The sequence below is a fragment of the Pleurodeles waltl genome, chromosome 2_1 (genome assembly GCF_031143425.1).
Source record: "Pleurodeles waltl isolate 20211129_DDA chromosome 2_1, aPleWal1.hap1.20221129, whole genome shotgun sequence".
NCBI lineage: Eukaryota > Metazoa > Chordata > Amphibia > Caudata > Salamandridae > Pleurodeles > Pleurodeles waltl.
Window position 1 is genome coordinate 752,966,926 of NC_090438.1, and position 24,745 is coordinate 752,991,670.

General features: G+C 39.5%; 1 protein-coding gene across 4 annotated transcripts in view; it reads left to right on the top strand.

Moving 5' to 3' along the window:
- ACD (ACD shelterin complex subunit and telomerase recruitment factor) overlaps positions 1-24,745 on the top strand; it is a 501,602-nt gene that overhangs the window by 256,402 nt on the left and 220,455 nt on the right. The window lies entirely within an intron of this gene.

Sequence of the window (24,745 nt, forward strand, 5' to 3'; positions counted from 1 at the left end):
AATAGATATATGAAGAATTTTAATAAGCGTTAAATATTTCAATATGTTCAAGACGAGCGCTGTACCTTGCCAGTTGGCGTCTCTTTACCATTCACAGCTACAATACCGTTTATTTACAGACAAGATGTTTTCCCCACCATCCTCTCAGCACTCTTTGCTAAGGGCAATTTGTAGTTGTGCCTGCCTATGTGATTTCAACATTTCTTCTTTTGTGTTCTTATTTATTTAGTCTCCTAATTTTTCATGGCTCCCCCTTATTGAAATGTGAGATTTGCACAGTACACTATGGGGGTTATTCTAACTTTGGAGGAGTGTTAATCCGTCCCAAAAGTGACGGATATACCACCAGCCGTATTACGAGTTCCATAGGATATAATGGACTCGTAATACGGCTGGTGGTAAATCCGTCACTTTTCCGTCACTTTTGGGACGGATTAACACCTCCTCCAAAGTTAGAATAACCCCCTATATGCCCCTTCGAAGTCCAGCAAAATTGACTCATGCAATGCAGTTACTTGAATGATTAAACTCTGTCCCCTCCAGTAAACAAGCCAATCTTGTTGTTAGTACTCCAAAAACATTACTTACTGTCTGTCGTATTTATTTTCGAGTGACTTCTAGCCAGCCTGATAACTTTAACATTTGTGTACCATGCATGCATCTTTCTGACACTACTCCAAAACAAAGATATTCCAAAGTATTGTATCGAAATGCATCAGTCCTCCCAGATTCATGTATAAACTTTCAATTCGTTTTTGCAAATGTGTTAGCAAATTATTTAGTATTACTTTTAGCTTAAAGCACCTGCGTTGGGATTTGTTGATGAGGATTGAATCTGCTCTGTTAGAGTGGGCCTTTGCTTTGTGTATATATCTGCCAACCAACTATGAAGGAGTTGACGGAGGCTTTTTTTAAAAATCACCTGGGCCACATTGACACAAGTAGATATTAGTTATTGTTCTCCACAAAAGTACTTAGGAGTGTGCTTTTTAAATGGGAGTTGAGAGACCATGCAGCACAGAAGCATGGCCTCTCCATGAGCAGTGTAGCATGCTGGCACATTTATAGACTAAACCAGAGCCATCCTTTGTACAACACTTTAGCAACCTGTATACTTCATTCCCAATATAATATATATATATATACTATTTATTGATAGTATCATCATCTGAGTTAAAAGCAAGGTCTATGTTTACTGGAGGTTGTGCACAATAACTAGAGTGGGTGGTCTTCTTGCTAAAAACATTACAATGCAGTGTTTCCTCTTGCAATCCTCTCTTAATATATTTCCATGTCATGCTAAGGTGGTGAAAAATCTAGGAACTTTAATCCATGCAGATCTCACCTGTAATCAATATATATCTTCGTTTTCATAATTCTGCTTTTACCACCTTTTAATTCTCAGGATAGTACAAAAGCTCTAGTTTTTTAGCTCCCACACGGCAACCATAATAGAAGTTTTCACTCGGTCTCTTACACTGTGAATTGTCATGTTTATGAACTACTTGTACTTTGATTGAATGGTTATGTCTCCAAGCTGAAACCATTATATATATGATACATAAATAAGATATTGATACAGAATGTACTCATGAGTAAATTCAGGCAATCATTGCAAATAATGGAAGTAAAACAATCGTCTTCAAAACCACCCCCTATTTGCATGTTGGTGATATTCGGTCTTGAATCATGACATTCACATGGGCAGGCCTGGTAGAGAGCCTAGTAATGACTCCTGCTGAGGTGAGGATTTCAGATTGCTGATAGTGTCCTGGAACCTGCATGGTTACAGATCTTGGCAATATTGAATTGGCTCCAACATAATATTTAAGTGCTTATGCAGCAATTCGTGTGCACAAGACCTGGCCCTTTGAAGCCCTTTTGCAAATAGATTTGCTGTTTATACAAAGAGATCATGCCAAAGAGTTGGTGGCTGCCCCTCAAGCAGGTTGCCACCTTCTTTGGGTGGCACGTAATTGCTAACATCTTCCAGTAAATCTAAAGAATAAGAATGCTCTGGGACTTTACATCAACAAAATACAAAATATTAACCTCTTTACTTAAAAGCTGATGATTACATTTGGTTAACGTATGCATTCCCTCAAACAGGAGTAAGCAATTGGAAATAATTTTGTTGTGACTGTGACTATTTTGTCCTTAGATGAAAAGGCATCCAGATTGATTAAAATCATTAAAAGTCCAAGTCTGACTTTTAGATGCCAAGGTATCATGGATTGCCAAGTACAAGAGTATGTTCAGTGACGGAGTTGGCACTATGAAAGCTTACAAACATATCACCAAAGTAAAAAAACGACCTTGCTCCCTTTAAACAAAAACTACTCAATATACCTATTAGTGTTTGTGACTAGTTAGTTTTATTATTTCAAGATTTGGAACTCTGTTGAGTTCCACAAGATCAATGAAAAAAAGAAGAAAGGCATTTTTACAACAATAAATACAATTATAAGTAAAATCTAAAAAATTGTGCTGTTGAAAAACATTAATAGCTGAAACATCATATTCAATACAAATGGAAGAGACATTTAAAAAAACTTTCATGCAAAACATGTAATTTGGGGGAGAAAACAATAACTTTAAGACTTCATTAATTGTTCGGACCTTGTATTTCAAAAGCAAAAGCATTGATAAATAACTGACATCATATTAAATACAGGTGTAAGAAGCATTTAAAAATGTAAAAACTTGCATACAAAACATTTCATTAGAAGAAGAGAATAATAAGATTAAAGCTTCATCTGTTTTTCAGACCTCATATTTCAAAGAAGGGGTCTAAATAATTTATGGCGATAGAGAAGCAGTGCAGGGCAAATAAATAGCACATTTTAAATTTTGAACATTATAGTTACCAAAATGACATACTCTATCCTTGCTGTTCAAACCCGACCAACTAGCAGTTAGAACTTTTAGCCGTAAAATATCAAAGCACAACAGGGACCAAGATAGTCTAACACCATGGTTAATGCTCCATGTCAAATATTGCTGTGGCTTTCACAGAAAGGCAGAACACACTATCACCTTAAATTTACATTGCTTCTCATAATATTCAGAATCTACGCAAAAGCTTATGTTAGGAGAGGTATTCTCAATAAAAGCTTTTAACTGCTGTTGAGACCCAGGAGTATAAGAGCTCCTGGTTTAAAACACTTAAAGCATAAGAGACTTTTGTTTTCTTATTTCAAAAATGTCTGTGCGCATAAGGTTTCTTAATTACATCACTTCATTTCTCAGCAGTCTATGACCCCAAAGAATAACTGCCAAGAGGCCTTCCACAAATGCATTCTCCCAAACTCTGATCTGATTGCAGAAATAGTTGCACGCGTGTTAAAACCACATAATTTCTTCAGAATTAGCCCTTCTGTCCTGGCTAAAAAAAGGCCATTGCCTCACTTCAATAAATGTGATTGCATACAGTAGGGTTGAAGGGATTTTTGCCCTATACAATGAAAGTAGGTGCACAAAGCGCTGTTTCCCTACCGCATTGTAAAAGGCCTTTAGTCCATTGGCCTGTACTTTGGCCTTACTAATGTTATGGGAAATGTGATCAGAAGCAGTCCAGTTACTCAACATCATTTTCCCCCAAAAAAGATACGACTTCACAACCTCTAACTTCACTGAGGTGCCAATTACAGTTTGGATATTTTCGAAGCTTTGTATCATTGAATATCAAAATCTTACTTTTAGAAACATTAATTCGCAAAAAGTGTGGAGTCACAAAATTTTGAAGAGACAATAGTTGGCTGTTCAAGCACGTTGACATTAAGTCCAGGACCACAATATCATTTGCATATAGCAAGCAAAACACTGACCGCTCTCCAATTTTTGGCAGATCACCAGAGCTATTACCTAGATAAAGGAGTAAGCCAGAAATGTAAAGAGAGAACAACATCGGAGCCAACCCTGTTTCAGGCCATCTTTGTGGGAATTATGGATGAAAAACCATTGTTACTCCCCATCAACACTTGACACCAGGTAGCAGAATGTAATGAAATAATTCAATATAAGAAGTCTCCGGCATACCAAGATCATGTGACTTTCTCCACAACGTGGGACGATCAACTTTTTTGAATGCTGTGGAAATATCAATAAAAGCTGGATAATGTCAGGCACTTCTGACTTTAACATGTTTGTCAGTCAACAGTTGAAGAACAGAAATATTATCTAATGTGGAGTGATGTTCCCTAAAGCGAGACCGCTGTAGTGGAATAACCCTTTCGGCTTCCAGCCAGGAGTGTAGAAATTCCAGAATACTTTTTGCAGAAATGTTGCCTACCACGTTTAAGTGGACAATCTGTTTATAGTTATTTAGTAAGTTACAACTCCCCTTTTATGTAATGGAACATTTACACTCCCCAACCATAATGGGGTACCTGCAGCAAGAGAGTAGCAGTGCTCAAAAATAGGAGCCAAATAGTTTGCCCAAAGTTTCATCTCTCTTTTTATAGCAGATATTGGGACTTCATCTGGGCCTACCGGGCCCAAGTTTCTCATAGATCAAATTAGTTCCTTGATCTGCACAGCTGAGGGAGGACTATAAACTGCTAGCTCCAAATTTGAGCAAGAAAGGACCTCCTGAGTATGTGGAGCCTCCACATCATTTGCGATATATAACCCCGAGATAAATCTATTCCATTGTCCTTCTTTTATAGGAATGGGGCGGGCCTCACTCTCGTCCTACATCAGTTTAAAGTAATTTCCCAGAATTTCCTTGTGTCTTTAAAGAAGGCTACTTCCTCTCTGAGTTCTATCCACTTAGATCAAACTCATCTTTTTTCACCCTCTCCTTTAGGCGTTGTCATCCTTTTTTTAGGATAGTTATTAATTTTCCTTCGAGAAAGAGGTGAATTGCATTCTAACTAGTCTATTTCTTTTAAATTTAAGGCAGAGAGTGGCTGCTGCATGACTTTAAAATGAACAGGCTTCTCTCTTTGAACATCCTGACTTACAAGTCACCTGGTCTGAGTGTATAAAAGAAGTGCATCAGCATTCCAGGAATCGTTGTTACTCATAACTACTTCTAACAGTCTTTTTAATCTGTTAATCAGAACTGCTCTCCAGTGAGTTCTGCCTATTTCCCAAAGCTTTATGATAACAGAGATAATCATATCATTAATTAATAATGGTAATTTATTTCCAAGATCGACTTAAATACTGTGTAGGATGCTATAAGATAGTCAAATATAGTCCGCTCAGATGCCAACTTATGAGTAAAAATAGCCGGGGAGTCAAACTCATTTCTGCCATTTACTATCCTGCACTCATTTTTCCTACGTAGGTCCAGGAGTAAAAACTTCTTTCATCAGTTGTTGTACATGCAGGAAAGCACGCTGGTGCAATGTTTAAAGCTTATTTTTCGAAATCCGTAACTAGGATAATTGCGTAATTAGATACTCAAAATTTAAATCCCCAACTAATAGAATCTGTTTCCCATCTACCTAGTCTGCAACCTTATTTATGAACAAGAACAGGGCAGAAAGAAGGGTATTATACATGGGGTCAGGAGGAATATATTCATTTACCAATAAAATTGACACTTCCGCAGGCATGTTCTGCCCCACAAAAAAATGTACAGCCTGGAACAGATTTGAGGATCTGTGAAACTACAATAGTTCCAACTAAGAATACTTCTCAGAAGAATAGCTACCCCACATCTGGCATGATTCTTACTGAAAAGGACAACCTTCCAGCAACTGAGCACAAAGAATCCACCCAGCACAAAATCATTCACAAACCAAGTTTCTTGGATGCAGATCACATCCGCTTTAAATTATTTAGAAATTCCTTTTTTAAGGATAGTTCAACAAACCTGCAGCATTCCTGGAAACTACTATTAAGCTCTTATTATCTGTACCCATTAATCATGTATCCCAGCGCATGAGTACTATTAAGGATTCCAGGCAACCAACTTCATCTTTTCATCTTCAATTTTTGTGGGTGAGCATTCCATCTCTATCTCTACTGACTCCAGCAAGAAAAGTAGTCTCCCGCCTTCCCTCTAGGATACTAATAGGTGATCACATTTTTCCAGACACTACTCTTTCCCCTCTGTAGGGACCCCCACCCCCATGCTAGATTGTAATTTCCCTTTTTGGGTGGCCTCTACTTTTACCACTCTTAAGAAACACTGGAATTACATCTCTCTCTACACTAAAAATAATCACTGTTTTGCAAAATTAGATTTCACACTACCCTGGATTGAAATGTCACTCTTGATTTATTAACCACATGGGAGTGTATAGTATTTACTAACGAGATATCACTACATGGCTCGATCATCATAAAACAGGGTAATAGAAACAACTTAGTCAAAATGATACCTTGCATTATAATATATAGCAATGAAATCTAAAGTGGGTGTTACATTTAGCACAAACTGTGATAAACTAAGTTTTAAAGCCTTTTCCATTAGCGATTTTTTCCTTGGCTGTATTCAGTTCAGAGTAAGCAAGCGTAAGCCTTTGAGGCATTCAGCATTTCAACATAGTTCTCCAGTCTGATTTTGTCCTCGTTAAAGGCCCCGTGGCTCTGTGTTCTCAAAATTCTCTGAGGGCGTTTTATTGATATTTTTATAGAGGTTCTTCCTTTTTCTTTTTTTTTTTTTTGTTTTCTTTTTTTTTTTGCACCCACCATTTTTTCTGTTTATTTTCCTTTTTAAACCGCAGTTAGAAATAGAATGGGATGCACACCCCGATGGAATATCTTTACCTTTAAAACTTGGAAATACATCATTTTTGTGCACAAGGCCACTCCTGATGTGGTTGAATCTGAGGTATCCACAGAGGAAAATTCAAAAAGATTTTTCAGAGAATGTATCTGACCACGTTTTTAGCATGCTTATTGGTGTTAATGTTCTTTTCAAATTTCTCAAGTTGAGGTTTTCCCACTTGGAAGTCAAGGTGTCTTAGCAGGGTCTTAGTCTGCAAGTTTTTTACCAAGAAAATTCCAATCCACCATCACAAGCTATCTAAACCCCTGTTTCCGGTATTAGGGTGCACAGCTGTGTTTTTCGTGATTTCAACTTCTTTTTTTTATCCAGCAATGTAAGAATAAACAACAAACTCCTCCACACACATTTAAGTGACTCAAGAGCATTGGACATAGGTTCCTGGCAGATTACATGAAGAGTTCTAAGTCTGTAGTAGCAGAATTTTCTATGACCATAGATGACTTCACACTAGGCGTGTTGCTAAAAAGCTTCAGCATATATATTTGAGTATTACAAGGGGGACTTGCACATTTTGTTCCATGCCATTTGGTATGGCTTTGACTGCTTGTGCCTTTCTGAGAGTGATGTCTCAGATCCTTAAAAAGGTTTCAAACATTGTAGCCCTTCTGAATGACATTTATATTTTTGCTTATAAATTGCACCAGCATGATAAAACTATCAAAATAATCTTGAAAGTCCTACAAAACAAAAGGGTATCTTTATGAAAACAGAAATCTATTTTTAGGATGAATGATGTAGGATATTTCAGCCACATGTTAACCAGTAAAAGAGTCAAACCAAACCCAGGGTCCGTTTACTTCATTGTGTATATTGTCCCACTGAAAGACAAATAGTTAATATAGTCCTTTAAGCAAAAGAGTGAGCCTTATGAGGGTTTTCACGACTTAACGTAATGTGCTGCTCGAAATAACCTTTACTGAATTGTGAATAGAGTTTCAGGAAAAGCTGATAACGGTGTCACTATGATTGTTATTGCTCAAAGAACTGACTGCTGCAATTCAGTAATGGGGCATCAGACCATTTTCTGCTAATTGTTTTTTTCTGAAAGCAGCTTTTAAATAATGTTGTAAAAGCTAGACACAGGATGTGAAGGGGCAGAGAAGGACATTGTGCCATGCGACAACAAGAGAAGCCAGGTTATGTAGAAATGCATAACCAACTTTAGTGGCAAACATAAAAGGAGGTATTCGGCTTTCACTGGCTGCGCTTATCACCCAAGCTGTGAGCACAAATTTGCTAGTGTAGTGAACATAAAACCCTGTTCAAACGTATGCAAAACAAAGGAAAATTAGGCTTTTCTTTTTTCATGCTAAGTGTAACAATACTTAATAGAAGTAGAATAACAAGAGCAGGATTAATATATAATTTGTATAGCAAATGTGTTGGAATTTTCCTTGTTATTTATGCTTTTGGTAAATGTTGCCACTGTCGTTCTGTTTACCTTTATTGTAGTAACAATTCATATTGTGTGCATTAGGATAGAATTTTGATTTTAAAAAATAATCTTTCAAATGTATCATAGTGTTATTCAGTATACTCTTACTTAATGAAAGAGGGTGTCAGGTTCCACTTACAATACTATCCTTGTTATTCCTCATAGGATTGATTGTTACCTGAAACATATCTCACTCAGTGAGTTTTGGGGTGGTTGCAGTCCAACTGGTATTCTTTCTCATGTTGATATATTGGCTCTGTCGATAGTACAGGGGTCTAGAAAAGCAAATTTCTAGCTGTGTTCTACAAATGAAGTCTAGAAAGCATATGAAACCCTTCACAGAAGCACATATTAGTCACATCACTGTTGATGCAAGTGCTTAAACTAGGTCCAGTTTTATCCCAGGTACCGTCAAAGAGAATAAAAAATGTCCTACTCGTCGTAACGGAAAGTTTCAATTCTATAAAGGACTCTGAGGCAAGGGTTATGCCTTACTTTCTCCACTTTATTAAATAGCAGCCATTTCACAACTTTTTCATAAAAACTACAATTCCCATGGAACATAGGGAATTGGAAGTCAAAAAACATAAACATCCTAAAGGAAAGGACAGACTAAGGTATAAGCCTGCAATAGTCCCTAACATAGTCCTTCATCTGTGCCCCTTAATCCTCTTTTGAAGCATGTCTTTGGTTTAAGTCTACCTATCTTGTTTAACAGGCTGTGCTCCTACGAAAAAGAAGAATTAGAGGCAAAACGAGAAGAGATCAGGAAAAAAAATCCTGTAGATTAAGTGTCATTATACATTGCACATCAGGAAATGAGACATTCTTAAAGGATAAACAGGGCACATTCTTAAGTTCAATACTTACTAGTAACAGGAGGGAATCCGATCATATTGATGGGGTGGGATGATCCTCGCCTCCGAGTCCTTTTTAGAATTGAAACTTTCTATTACGATAGCTAGGAAATTTTTCATTCAATGTCAGGACCAGAGGTGAGGATTATGCTAGTTAAAAGCTTGCTTACCACCAAAGGAGCCATACTTAAAACTGGTTTAGAATAAAACCTTTTAAAGATAGAGTCCGAAGACCAGTCAGCAGCATTCATGATGTCCTCCAAGCGTGCACCTAAGATGAACGCTTTGGAATCCATGGCTCCTTGCGTGGAATGCGCACCAAAAGGAGACATGTTTATGCAAGCTTCATGCATGACCCAACGAGTAATTGTAGGAGAAGATACTGCTTTAAGTGGTTAAGTAGAGAAACAAGAAGCTGATTTTCACGTGGAGGGCAAATTTCAGAAGATATTTTGTCGTATGTTTTGAGACATTGGACAACACATTAGTTTTGGTAAATCTGGAAAGGCTGGATTAGAGATTATCCTAATATTGACTTAGTTCTTCTACTCACTATGAAAGAAACCCTAGAAGGGGAAAAGGTCCTTCCTGAAATATCCAAAGCCCGGATATCTGATACTCTTCTACAAGGAATCAAGCAAAGAAGCATAGCCTGTATGTCCGAAAGCTTTCTGGACAAAAAGTGGTTTGGTTTCCAGGATAAAAAGAAGTTAAGCACTTGGTTGACATCCCAGAGAGCTGAGTAACAAGGCTCTGGTGGAAAAGAAAGTCTGATTCCCCAAAGGAGAAGGCAAACCAACAGATGTTCCCCCAAAGGAGATCCATCAACCGAAGAATGACCAGCAGAAATTGCTGATCTAAAAGTATTGATAGAATGATATGCAAGACCTTCAGTTGCTAATTTAACCAAGAAGTTGAGGACATGCACTACATCAGCGTCCATGGGATCGCGATCCTGTTGCAAACACCAATGACTCCATCTTTTCCAGGATAATCTGTATTGTTTGGTTGTATTGGCTGCCCAGGCTTTAGGTAAGAGGTCCTGAGCTTGGTGCAATTATCCCTGGAAAGCCTATTGTTTCCTGTAATCCACTACGCCATCAGTGGGAACGAGCCTTCTAGGATCATCTGATGAGGTTTGTGATCTGGATTGAGGAGAAGCGAGTGAAACAGGGAGTCAGATTGGAGAATTCCAAGAAAGTTCCAGAAGAACTGGGAACCCAACTGGAGATTTCCAAATCAGGGTTATCACCACCAGAATGGTGCGTTCGCGACAGACTTGAGCAGATGCTCGAGTGATTATCGCAAACGGGGGGAAAGCGTAGGCTGGTTCTAGACTCTAATCTTGTAGAAAAGCGTTTGTGGCTGCTGCAAGGTGATCTGGTTTCCAACTGAAACATCTGGGCAGTTGGTGATTCAGTCTGGACACAAAGAGATCCACTGGAAAGGGACCCCAAATATTTAGAAGGGTGGAAGAAACTTTCGGGTGTAGCTTCCATATGCTGGAATCTCTGAAATGTCTGGATTGTAAATCTGCTGCTTGGTACTCCTGTCCAGGTATTCCACTGTGATCGCTATCTGGAGGTCCAGGCAGAATTGCCAGAAACTGGTTGCTAGATCAGATAGAACCTTGGATCTGGTGCCCTCTAAATGACTGATATAATGAACCACGGAAATGTTGTCCATCTTCAGTAGAACACATGACTGAATGGATTCTTTGGTCCAACATTGGACCGCAGAAGAAGCAGCTAAAAGTTCAAACAATTGATATGTAATTTTTGTTTGTTTGGGGACCATAAGCCACCTGTGGAGAAAATCTCCACTCCGCTCGCGCCAGCCTTGTCTGCTGGTGTCTGATTTGATAACAAGATCTGAAGCATACCCAAAAATTACTCTCCAGTTCCATGCGTCCACCATGTGAGTTAGCCACCAAAGTACTTCTTCCTTTGCTTCTTCTGAGAGGGAAACCATTTGTAAGTACGTAAGACCTCTGCAAAGGTGAGCTGTTTTTAAGCGTTGTAACCATCAATAATGCAGAGGGCCTGGAAAAATGGCCTGGATGAATGAAGACAAGAGACCTAATAAGCGAGCTATCTGTCGAAGGGACACCCGTTGCCTGGCCAAGGTCCATCTCAACTTGTGATGAATCTTTGACATCTTCGAGATGGAAGACTTAGTAGATGGAGTAGAAAAACGCTCTCTGAGAAGGAACTAACAGAGACTTGTTTTCGTTTATGACAAAACCTAGTTGTTGCAGAAGATTGACGATGCATTGCAATAATGTTTTAGGGCACTCGGCCATGAGAAAGATGTTGTCGATGAATACGTGTCGCCTCCCCTTTGACCTGAGATGTTCCACAACTGGTTTGAGAACCTTTGTGAAGCACCATGGTGCGGAGGATAGGCCAAAAGGAACAGTGATGAATTTGAAGGTCTGATAGTGCCAGATGAATTGGAGAAACTTCCTCTGTGGAGGGAATGGTCAAATAATCATCTTTCAGGGTTAGACGTACTAGGCAAGCGAGAGGACATAAGACATCTTGCAGGAGGTGAATTCCCTCCATTTTGAAATGTCTGTATACTAGCCATTCGTTGAATTTACATACGTTGATGACTAGTCAGTGTCCTCCGTCGGCTTTGTCAACAAGGAAAAGATTGCTGATGAATTGTAGGGCAAATAGCGCCCTTGGATAGAAGTGCAGCTATCTTTGCGTCTACTAGATTGGTCTAGTGAGCTGAAAACTGAATAGGATTGGGAAGAGATTGCTGTCTTGGGGATCTGTAAAATTCTATCTGAAAACCTTTTATTGTTTGTAGAACCCATGTGTTCATTGGTACTGATTCCCAAGCCTGGGTAAAATTTGCCAGTCTGACCCCTGCTTTTAGATGGGAAGAAAGGAGAACACTTACCGGAATAGATGTTAGTGGATGAGGTTCTCCCTCCACGACCCCTGGATCGCCTGCCTCTTGTTAGATAGAAGTCTGCGAAGCAAGATTGATCTTGGAACTGTCCTGCCTGTAGCCTTGCCCTCTAGAAGGGTACTGGTAGTGAAAACGGCCAGCCGAGCGGCCACTGCCTCAACCAGCCCCTTGAAAAACCCACGAGGGAAAAATCTTATTAATGGAAGTCTGAGCCTTGTCCAAAGAAGTGTTAAGTGTTAACAAACTTTCCAAAATCTTTAATGAAAGGTTCACCAAAGAGTCCTCCTTGAGCCCTTGCTCCTTCTTCCCAGTCTGCCAAATCACCTAGTTTCTGGTCCACCTTTATTACTAAAGAGCGACGGTGCTCAGTAGATAACGCACAATTGGCCTTTCCCAGAAAGATAATAGCACGTTGTGCCCAGCTTGAAAGGATTTCTGTGGAAATTGAGGTACCTGAAGATTTTGCATTCTCCGCCATGTCTAGAATTTTAGTTAATGAACCCAGGCAATTCAAAAGTTTGTCTTGGCACGCCTGCCAAGATCTATCAATACTCTTCTTTGGGTCCTTGATAAACTTCTGAAGGAAAGTGGACAATTTGGGATCCAGTTCAGGAGTGAGAGCTACCTTATCCGGAAGAGAAGGGCGCGGGGACATTCAGCTCTTAAACAATTACAGGACTCTTTTCCCATTGGCTTCTGAATACACCCCGCTACATTATTTGTCACCTTGTCGGATGGGGCCCATTCTGAAGACCTAGGATGAAAAATATTTTCTGAGTCAAGCATGTCGAACTCTTCAATGACAATATCAGAAGGAGGATGAGATGAAGGAAGCCACGGTCTTGAGGGGCCAGTATCATCATCAGGGTCATTAAGGGAATCAAAAGTTTGAAGATCAGACTGGTCTGATAACATCCTTGAGGGGTCCCAGAGGGAAAAAGGTCTTCATGGGATTGGAAAGACCGTCTCACAAGAGCAAAAGCTCCAAGATCAACTCCATTTCTATTCTGTTGGAACTATTAACCTTGCTTAATGCAATTACCTCTGTGATTGCTATATATACACCTGATAATAGATTGGTGCACTTATCTAATATTGTTTTCATACTTTCTCATATACATCCTAAATTTACCTCACTTTCTCCTTGATATTTATCTATAAATGTCCTCTATCCACACATCCACAGGCAATCTTATCTAATAATTATTAGCAAGAGCATTATATATCCTCAACCTACAGATGATAATGCAATTCTTTATCCCCATTCAGACCCCTCGGGCTTTTGGTTTTGAGCTGTATTATGAAGCGTGACTCCAAACGTCTCAGTTGTAACTCTCTATCTCCTCCCCTTTACAATGAAAGTAGGTGCACAAAGCGCTGTTTCCCTACCGCATTGTAAAAGGCCTTTAGTCCATTGGCCTGTACTTTGGCCTTACTAATGTTATGGGAAATGTGATCAGAAGCAGTCCAGTTACTCAACATCATTTTCCCCCAAAAAAGATACGACTTCACAACCTCTAACTTCACTGAGGTGCCAATTACAGTTTGGATATTTTCGAAGCTTTGTATCATTGAATATCAAAATCTTACTTTTAGAAACATTAATTCGCAAAAAGTGTGGAGTCACAAAATTTTGAAGAGACAATAGTTGGCTGTTCAAGCACGTTGACATTAAGTCCAGGACCACAATATCATTTGCATATAGCAAGCAAAACACTGACCGCTCTCCAATTTTTGGCAGATCACCAGAGCTATTACCTAGATAAAGGAGTAAGCCAGAAATGTAAAGAGAGAACAACATCGGAGCCAACCCTGTTTCAGGCCATCTTTGTGGGAATTATGGATGAAAAACCATTGTTACTCCCCATCAACACTTGACACCAGGTAGCAGAATGTAATGAAATAATTCAATATAAGAAGTCTCCGGCATACCAAGATCATGTGACTTTCTCCACAACGTGGGACGATCAACTTTGTTGAATGCTGTGGAAATATCAATAAAAGCTGGATAATGTCAGGCACTTCTGACTTTAACATGTTTGTCAGTCAACAGTTGAAGAACAGAAATATTATCTAATGTGGAGTGATGTTCCCTAAAGCGAGACCGCTGTAGTGGAATAACCCTTTCGGCTTCCAGCCAGGAGTGTAGAAATTCCAGAATACTTTTTGCAGAAATGTTGCCTACCACGTTTAAGTGGACAATCTGTTTATAGTTATTTAGTAAGTTACAACTCCCCTTTTATGTAATGGAACATTTACACTCCCCAACCATAATGGGGTACCTGCAGCAAGAGAGTAGCAGTGCTCAAAAATAGGAGCCAAATAGTTTTCCCAAAGTTTCATCTCTCTTTTTATAGCAGATATTGGGACTTCATCTGGGCCTACCGGGCCCAAGTTTCTCATAGATCAAATTAGTTCCTTGATCTGCACAGCTGAGGGAGGACTATAAACTGCTAGCTCCAAATTTGAGCAAGAAAGGACCTCCTGAGTATGTGGAGCCTCCACATCATTTGCGATATATAACCCCGAGATAAATCTATTCCATTGTCCTTCTTTTATAGGAATGGGGCGGGCCTCACTCTCGTCCTACATCAGTTTAAAGTAATTTCCCAGAATTTCCTTGTGTCTTTAAAGAAGGCTACTTCCTCTCTGAGTTCTATCCACTTAGATCAAACTCATCTTTTTTCACCCTCTCCTTTAGGCGTTGTCATCCTTTTTTTAGGATAGTTATTAATTTTCCTTCGAGAAAGAGGTGAATTGCATTCTAACTAGTCTATTTCTTTTAAATTTAAGGCAGAGAGTGGCTGCTGCATGACTTTAAAATGAACAGGCTTCTCTCTTTGAACATCCTGACTTACAAGTCACCTGGTCTGAGTGTATAAAAGAAGTGCATCAGCATTCCAGGAATCGTTGTTACTCATAACTACTTCTAACAGTCTTTTTAATCTGTTAATCAGAACTGCTCTCCAGTGAGTTCTGCCTATTTCCCAAAGCTTTATGATAACAGAGATAATCATATCATTAATTAATAATGGTAATTTATTTCCAAGATCGACTTAAATACTGTGTAGGATGCTATAAGATAGTCAAATATAGTCCGCTCAGATGCCAACTTATGAGTAAAAATAGCCGGGGAGTCAAACTCATTTCTGCCATTTACTATCCTGCACTCATTTTTCCTACGTAGGTCCAGGAGTAAAAACTTCTTTCATCAGTTGTTGTACATGCAGGAAAGCACGCTGGTGCAATGTTTAAAGCTTATTTTTCGAAATCCGTAACTAGGATAATTGCGTAATTAGATACTCAAAATTTAAATCCCCAACTAATAGAATCTGTTTCCCATCTACCTAGTCTGCAACCTTATTTATGAACAAGAACAGGGCAGAAAGCAGGGTATTATACATGGGGTCAGGAGGAATATATTCATTTACCAATAAAATTGACACTTCCGCAGGCATGTTCTGCCCCACAAAAAAATGTACAGCCTGGAACAGATTTGAGGATCTGTGAAACTACAATAGTTCCAACTAAGAATACTTCTCAGAAGAATAGCTACCCCACATCTGGCATGATTCTTACTGAAAAGGACAACCTTCCAGCAACTGAGCACAAAGAATCCACCCAGCACAAAATCATTCACAAACCAAGTTTCTTGGATGCAGATCACATCCGCTTTAAATTATTTAGAAATTCCTTTTTTAAGGATAGTTCAACAAACCTGCAGCATTCCTGGAAACTACTATTAAGCTCTTATTATCTGTACCCATTAATCATGTATCCCAGCGCATGAGTACTATTAAGGATTCCAGGCAACCAACTTCATCTTTTCATCTTCAATTTTTGTGGGTGAGCATTCCATCTCTATCTCTACTGACTCCAGCAAGAAAAGTAGTCTCCCGCCTTCCCTCTAGGATACTAATAGGTGATCACATTTTTCCAGACACTACTCTTTCCCCTCTGTAGGGACCCCCACCCCCATGCTAGATTGTAATTTCCCTTTTTGGGTGGCCTCCACTTTTACCACTCTTAAGAAACACTGGAATTACATCTCTCTCTACACTAAAAATAATCACTGTTTTGCAAAATTAGATTTCACACTACCCTGGATTGAAATGTCACTCTTGATTTATTAACCACATGGGAGTGTATAGTATTTACTAACGAGATATCACTACATGGCTCGATCATCATAAAACAGGGTAATAGAAACAACTTAGTCAAAATGATACCTTGCATTATAATATATAGCAATGAAATCTAAAGTGGGTGTTACATTTAGCACAAACTGTGATAAACTAAGTTTTAAAGCCTTTTCCATTAGCGATTTTTTCCTTGGCTGTATTCAGTTCAGAGTAAGCAAGCGTAAGCCTTTGAGGCATTCAGCATTTCAACATAGTTCTCCAGTCTGATTTTGTCCTCGTTATAGGCCCCGTGGCTCTGTGTTCTCAAAATTTTCTGAGGGCGTTTTATTGATATTTTTATAGAGGTTCTTCCTTTTTCTTTTTTTTTTTTTTGTTTTCTTTTTTTTTTTGCACCCACCATTTTTTCTGTTTATTTTCCTTTTTAAACCGCAGTTAGAAATAGAATGGGATGCACACCCCGATGGAATATCTTTACCTTTAAAACTTGGAAATACATCATTTTTGTGCACAAGGCCACTCCTGATGTGGTTGAATCTGAGGTATCCACAGAGGAAAATTCAAAAAGATTTTTCAGAGAATGTATCTGACCACGTTTTTAGCATGCTTATTGGTGTTAATGTTCTTTTCAAATTTCTCAAGTTGAGGTTTTCCCACTTGGAAGTCAAGGTGTCTTAGCAGGGTCTTAGTCTGCAAGTTTTTTACCAAGAAAATTCCAATCCACCATCACAAGCTATCTAAACCCCTGTTTCCGGTATTAGGGTGCACAGCTGTGTTTTTCGTGATTTCAACTTCTTTTTTTTATCCAGCAATGTAAGAATAAACAACAAACTCCTCCACACACATTTAAGTGACTCAAGAGCATTGGACATAGGTTCCTGGCAGATTACATGAAGAGTTCTAAGTCTGTAGTAGCAGAATTTTCTATGACCATAGATGACTTCACACTAGGCGTGTTGCTAAAAAGCTTCAGCATATATATTTGAGTATTACAAGGGGGACTTGCACATTTTGTTCCATGCCATTTGGTATGGCTTTGACTGCTTGTGCCTTTCTGAGAGTGATGTCTCAGATCCTTAAAAAGGTTTCAAACATTGTAGCCCTTCTGAATGACATTTATATTTTTGCTTATAAATTGCACCAGCATGATAAAACTATCAAAATAATCTTGAAAGTCCTACAAAACAAAAGGGTATCTTTATGAAAACAGAAATCTATTTTTAGGATGAATGATGTAGGATATTTCAGCCACATGTTAACCAGTAAAAGAGTCAAACCAAACCCAGGGTCCGTTTACTTCATTGTGTATATTGTCCCACTGAAAGACAAATAGTTAATATAGTCCTTTAAGCAAAAGAGTGAGCCTTATGAGGGTTTTCACGACTTAACGTAATGTGCTGCTCGAAATAACCTTTACTGAATTGTGAATAGAGTTTCAGGAAAAGCTGATAACGGTGTCACTATGATTGTTATTGCTCAAAGAACTGACTGCTGCAATTCAGTAATGGGGCATCAGACCATTTTCTGCTAATTGTTTTTTTCTGAAAGCAGCTTTTAAATAATGTTGTAAAAGCTAGACACAGGATGTGAAGGGGCAGAGAAGGACATTGTGCCATGCGACAACAAGAGAAGCCAGGTTATGTAGAAATGCATAACCAACTTTAGTGGCAAACATAAAAGGAGGTATTCGGCTTTCACTGGCTGCGCTTATCACCCAAGCTGTGAGCACAAATTTGCTAGTGTAGTGAACATAAAACCCTGTTCAAACGTATGCAAAACAAAGGAAAATTAGGCTTTTCTTTTTTCATGCTAAGTGTAACAATACTTAATAGAAGTAGAATAACAAGAGCAGGATTAATATATAATTTGTATAGCAAATGTGTTGGAATTTTCCTTGTTATTTATGCTTTTGGTAAATGTTGCCACTGTCGTTCTGTTAACCTTTATTGTAGTAACAATTCATATTGTGTGCATTAGGATAGAATTTTGATTTTAAAAAATAATCTTTCAAATGTATCATAGTGTTATTCAGTATACTCTTACTTAATGAAAGAGGGTGTCAGGTTCCACTTACAATACTATCCTTGTTATTCCTCATAGGATTGATTGTTACCTGAAACATATCTCACTCAGTGAGTTTTGGGGTGGTTGCAGTCCAACTGGTATTCTTTCTCATGTTGATATATTGGCTCTGTCGATAGAACAGGGGTCTAGAAAAGCAAATTTCTAGCTGTGTTCTACAAATGAAGTCTAGAAAGCATATGAAACCCTTCACAGAAGCACATATTAGTCACATCACTGTTGATGCAAGTGCTTAAACTAGGTCCAGTTTTATCCCAGGTACCGTCAAAGAGAATAAAAAATGTCCTACTCGTCGTAACGGAAAGTTTCAATTCTATAAAGGACTCTGAGGCAAGGGTTATGCCTTACTTTCTCCACTTTATTAAATAGCAGCCATTTCACAACTTTTTCATAAAAACTACAATTCCCATGTAACATAGGGAATTGGAAGTCAAAAAACATAAACATCCTAAAGGAAAGGACAGACTAAGGTATAAGCCTGCAATAGTCCCTAACATAGTCCTTCATCTGTGCCCCTTAATCCTCTTTTGAAGCATGTCTTTGGTTTAAGTCTACCTATCTTGTTTAACAGGCTGTGCTCCTACGAAAAAGAAGAATTAGAGGCAAAACGAGAAGAGATCAGGAAAAAAAATCCTGTAGATTAAGTGTCATTATACATTGCACATCAGGAAATGAGACATTCTTAAAGGATAAACAGGGCACATTCTTAAGTTCAATACTTACTAGTAACAGGAGGGAATCCGATCATATTGATGGGGTGGGATGATCCTCGCCTCCGAGTCCTTTTTAGAATTGAAACTTTCTATTACGATAGCTAGGAAATTTTTCATTCAATGTCAGGACCAGAGGTGAGGATTATGCTAGTTAAAAGCTTGCTTACCACCAAAGGAGCCATATTTAAAACTGGTTTAGAATAAAACCTTTTAAAGATAGAGTCCGAAGACCAGTCAGCAGCATTCATGATGTCCTCCAAGCGTGCACCTAAGATGAACGCTTTGGAATCCATGGCTCCTTGCGTGGAATGCGCACCAAAAGGAGACATGTTTATGCAAGCTTCATGCATGACCCAACGAGTAATTGTAGGAGAAGATACTGCTTTAAGTGGTTAAGTAGAGAAACAAGAAGCTGATTTTCACGTGGAGGGCAAATTTCAGAAGATATTTTGTCGTATGTTTTGAGACATTGGACAACACATTAGTTTTGGTAAATCTGGAAAGGCTGGATTAGAGATTATCCTAATATTGACTTAGTTCTTCTACTCACTATGAAAGAAACCCTAGAAGGGGAAAAGGTCCTTCCTGAAATATCCAAAGCCCGGATATCTGATACTCTTCTACAAGGAATCAAGCAAAGAAGCATAGCCTGTATGTCCGAAAGCTTTCTGGACAAAAAGTGGTTTGGTTTCCAGGATAAAAAGAAGTTAAGCACTTGGTTGACATCCCAGAGAGCTGAGTAACAAGGCTCTGGTGGAAAAGAAAGTCTGATTCCCCAAAGGAGAAGGCAAACCAACAGATGTTCCCCCAAAGGAGATCCATCAACCGAAGAATGACCAGCAGAAATTGCTGATCTAAAAGTATTGATAGAATGATATGCAAGACCTTCAGTTGCTAATTTAACCAAGAAGTTGAGGACATGCACTACATCAGCGTCCATGGGATCGCGATCCTGTTGCAAACACCAATGACTCCATCTTTTCCAGGATAATCTGTATTGTTTGGTTGTATTGGCTGCCCAGGCTTTAGGTAAGAGGTCCTGAGCTTGGTGCAATTATCCCTGGAAAGCCTATTGTTTCCTGTAATCCACTACGCCATCAGTGGGAACGAGCCTTCTAGGATCATCTGATGAGGTTTGTGATCTGGATTGAGGAGAAGCGAGTGAAACAGGGAGTCAGATTGGAGAATTCCAAGAAAGTTCCAGAAGAACTGGGAACCCAACTGGAGATTTCCAAATCAGGGTTATCACCACCAGAATGGTGCGTTCGCGACAGACTTGAGCAGATGCTCGAGTGATTATCGCAAACGGGGGGAAAGCGTAGGCTGGTTCTAGACTCTAATCTTGTAGAAAAGCGTTTGTGGCTGCTGCAAGGTGATCTGGTTTCCAACTGAAACATCTGGGCAGTTGGTGATTCAGTCTGGACACAAAGAGATCCACTGGAAAGGGACCCCAAATATTTAGAAGGGTGGAAGAAACTTTCGGGTGTAGCTTCCATATGCTGGAATCTCTGAAATGTCTGGATTGTAAATCTGCTGCTTGGTACTCCTGTCCAGGTATTCCACTGTGATCGCTATCTGGAGGTCCAGGCAGAATTGCCAGAAACTGGTTGCTAGATCAGATAGAACCTTGGATCTGGTGCCCTCTAAATGACTGATATAATGAACCACGGAAATGTTGTCCATCTTCAGTAGAACACATGACTGAATGGATTCTTTGGTCCAACATTGGACCGCAGAAGAAGCAGCTAAAAGTTCAAACAATTGATATGTAATTTTTGTTTGTTTGGGGACCATAAGCCACCTGTGGAGAAAATCTCCACTCCGCTCGCGCCAGCCTTGTCTGCTGGTGTCTGATTTGATAACAAGATCTGAAGCATACCCAAAAATTACTCTCCAGTTCCATGCGTCCATGTGAGTTAGCCACCAAAGTACTTCTTCCTTTGCTTCTTCTGAGAGGGAAACCATTTGTAAGTACGTAAGACCTCTGCAAAGGTGAGCTGTTTTTAAGCGTTGTAACCATCAATAATGCAGAGGGCCTGGAAAAATGGCCTGGATGAATGAAGACAAGAGACCTAATAAGCGAGCTATCTGTCGAAGGGACACCCGTTGCCTGGCCAAGGTCCATCTCAACTTGTGATGAATCTTTGACATCTTCGAGATGGAAGACTTAGTAGATGGAGTAGAAAAACGCTCTCTGAGAAGGAACTAACAGAGACTTGTTTTCGTTTATGACAAAACCTAGTTGTTGCAGAAGATTGACGATGCATTGCAATAATGTTTTAGGGCACTCGGCCATGAGAAAGATGTTGTCGATGAATACGTGTCGCCTCCCCTTTGACCTGAGATGTTCCACAACTGGTTTGAGAACCTTTGTGAAGCACCATGGTGCGGAGGATAGGCCAAAAGGAACAGTGATGAATTTGAAGGTCTGATAGTGCCAGATGAATTGGAGAAACTTCCTCTGTGGAGGGAATGGTCAAATAATCATCTTTCAGGGTTAGACGTACTAGGCAAGCGAGAGGACATAAGACATCTTGCAGGAGGTGAATTCCCTCCATTTTGAAATGTCTGTATACTAGCCATTCGTTGAATTTACATACGTTGATGACTAGTCAGTGTCCTCCGTCGGCTTTGTCAACAAGGAAAAGATTGCTGATGAATTGTAGGGCAAATAGCGCCCTTGGATAGAAGTGCAGCTATCTTTGCGTCTACTAGATTGGTCTAGTGAGCTGAAAACTGAATAGGATTGGGAAGAGATTGCTGTCTTGGGGATCTGTAAAATTCTATCTGAAAACCTTTTATTGTTTGTAGAACCCATGTGTTCATTGGTACTGATTCCCAAGCCTGGGTAAAATTTGCCAGTCTGACCCCTGCTTTTAGATGGGAAGAAAGGAGAACACTTACCGGAATAGATGTTAGTGGATGAGGTTCTCCCTCCACGACCACTGGATCGCCTGCCTCTTGTTAGATAGAAGTCTGCGAAGCAAGATTGATCTTGGAACTGTCCTGCCTGTAGCCTTGCCCTCTAGAAGGGTACTGGTAGTGAAAACGGCCAGCCGAGCAGCCACTGCCTCAACCAGCCCCTTGAAAAACCCACGAGGGAAAAATCTTATTAATGGAAGTCTGAGCCTTGTCCAAAGAAGTGTTAAGTGTTAACAAACTTTCCAAAATCTTTAATGAAAGGTTCACCAAAGAGTCCTCCTTGAGCCCTTGCTCCTTCTTCCCAGTCTGCCAAATCACCTAGTTTCTGGTCCACCTTTATTACTAAAGAGCGACGGTGCTCAGTAGATAACGCACAATTGGCCTTTCCCAGAAAGATAATAGCACGTTGTGCCCAGCTTGAAAGGATTTCTGTGGAAATTGAGGTACCTGAAGATTTTGCATTCTCCGCCATGTCTAGAATTTTAGTTAATGAACCCAGGCAATTCAAAAGTTTGTCTTGGCACGCCTGCCAAGATCTATCAATACTCTTCTTTGGGTCCTTGATAAACTTCTGAAGGAAAGTGGACAATTTGGGATCCAGTTCAGGAGTGAGAGCTACCTTATCCGGAAGAGAAGGGCGCGGGGACATTCAGCTCTTAAACAATTACAGGACTCTTTTCCCATTGGCTTCTGAATACACCCCGCTACATTATTTGTCACCTTGTCGGATGGGGCCCATTCTGAAGACCTAGGATGAAAAATATTTTCTGAGTCAAGCATGTCGAACTCTTCAATGACAATATCAGAAGGAGGATGAGATGAAGGAAGCCACGGTCTTGAGGGGCCAGTATCATCATCAGGGTCATTAAGGGAATCAAAAGTTTGAAGATCAGACTGGTCTGATAACATCCTTGAGGGGTCCCAGAGGGAAAAAGGTCTTCATGGGATTGGAAAGACCGTCTCACAAGAGCAAAAGCTCCAAGATCAACTCCATTTCTATTCTGTTGGAACTATTAACCTTGCTTAATGCAATTACCTCTGTGATTGCTATATATACACCTGATAATAGATTGGTGCACTTATCTAATATTGTTTTCATACTTTCTCATATACATCCTAAATTTACCTCACTTTCTCCTTGATATTTATCTATAAATGTCCTCTATCCACACATCCACAGGCAATCTTATCTAATAATTATTAGCAAGAGCATTATATATCCTCAACCTACAGATGATAATGCAATTCTTTATCCCCATTCAGGCCCCTCGGGCTTTTGGTTTTGAGCTGTATTATGAAGCGTGACTCCAAACGTCTCAGTTGTAACTCTCTATCTCCTCCCCTTTACAATGAAAGTAGGTGCACAAAGCGCTGTTTCCCTACCGCATTGTAAAAGGCCTTTAGTCCATTGGCCTGTACTTTGGCCTTACTAATGTTATGGGAAATGTGATCAGAAGCAGTGCAGTTACTCAACATCATTTTCCCCCAAAAAAGATACGACTTCACAACCTCTAACTTCACTGAGGTGCCAATTACAGTTTGGATATTTTCGAAGCTTTGTATCATTGAATATCAAAATCTTACTTTTAGAAACATTAATTCGCAAAAAGTGTGGAGTCACAAAATTTTGAAGAGACAATAGTTGGCTGTTCAAGCACGTTGACATTAAGTCCAGGACCACAATATCATTTGCATATAGCAAGCAAAACACTGACCGCTCTCCAATTTTTGGCAGATCACCAGAGCTATTACCTAGATAAAGGAGTAAGCCAGAAATGTAAAGAGAGAACAACATCGGAGCCAACCCTGTTTCAGGCCATCTTTGTGGGAATTATGGATGAAAAACCATTGTTACTCCCCATCAACACTTGACACCAGGTAGCAGAATGTAATGAAATAATTCAATATAAGAAGTCTCCGGCATACCAAGATCATGTGACTTTCTCCACAACGTGGGACGATCAACTTTGTTGAATGCTGTGGAAATATCAATAAAAGCTGGATAATGTCAGGCACTTCTGACTTTAACATGTTTGTCAGTCAACAGTTGAAGAACAGAAATATTATCTAATGTGGAGTGATGTTCCCTAAAGCGAGACCGCTGTAGTGGAATAACCCTTTCGGCTTCCAGCCAGGAGTGTAGAAATTCCAGAATACTTTTTGCAGAAATGTTGCCTACCACGTTTAAGTGGACAATCTGTTTATAGTTATTTAGTAAGTTACAACTCCCCTTTTATGTAATGGAACATTTACACTCCCCAACCATAATGGGGTACCTGCAGCAAGAGAGTAGCAGTGCTCAAAAATAGGAGCCAAATAGTTTTCCCAAAGTTTCATCTCTCTTTTTATAGCAGATATTGGGACTTCATCTGGGCCTACCGGGCCCAAGTTTCTCATAGATCAAATTAGTTCCTTGATCTGCACAGCTGAGGGAGGACTATAAACTGCTAGCTCCAAATTTGAGCAAGAAAGGACCTCCTGAGTATGTGGAGCCTCCACATCATTTGCGATATATAACCCCGAGATAAATCTATTCCATTGTCCTTCTTTTATAGGAATGGGGCGGGCCTCACTCTCGTCCTACATCAGTTTAAAGTAATTTCCCAGAATTTCCTTGTGTCTTTAAAGAAGGCTACTTCCTCTCTGAGTTCTATCCACTTAGATCAAACTCATCTTTTTTCACCCTCTCCTTTAGGCGTTGTCATCCTTTTTTTAGGATAGTTATTAATTTTCCTTCGAGAAAGAGGTGAATTGCATTCTAACTAGTCTATTTCTTTTAAATTTAAGGCAGAGAGTGGCTGCTGCATGACTTTAAAATGAACAGGCTTCTCTCTTTGAACATCCTGACTTACAAGTCACCTGGTCTGAGTGTATAAAAGAAGTGCATCAGCATTCCAGGAATCGTTGTTACTCATAACTACTTCTAACAG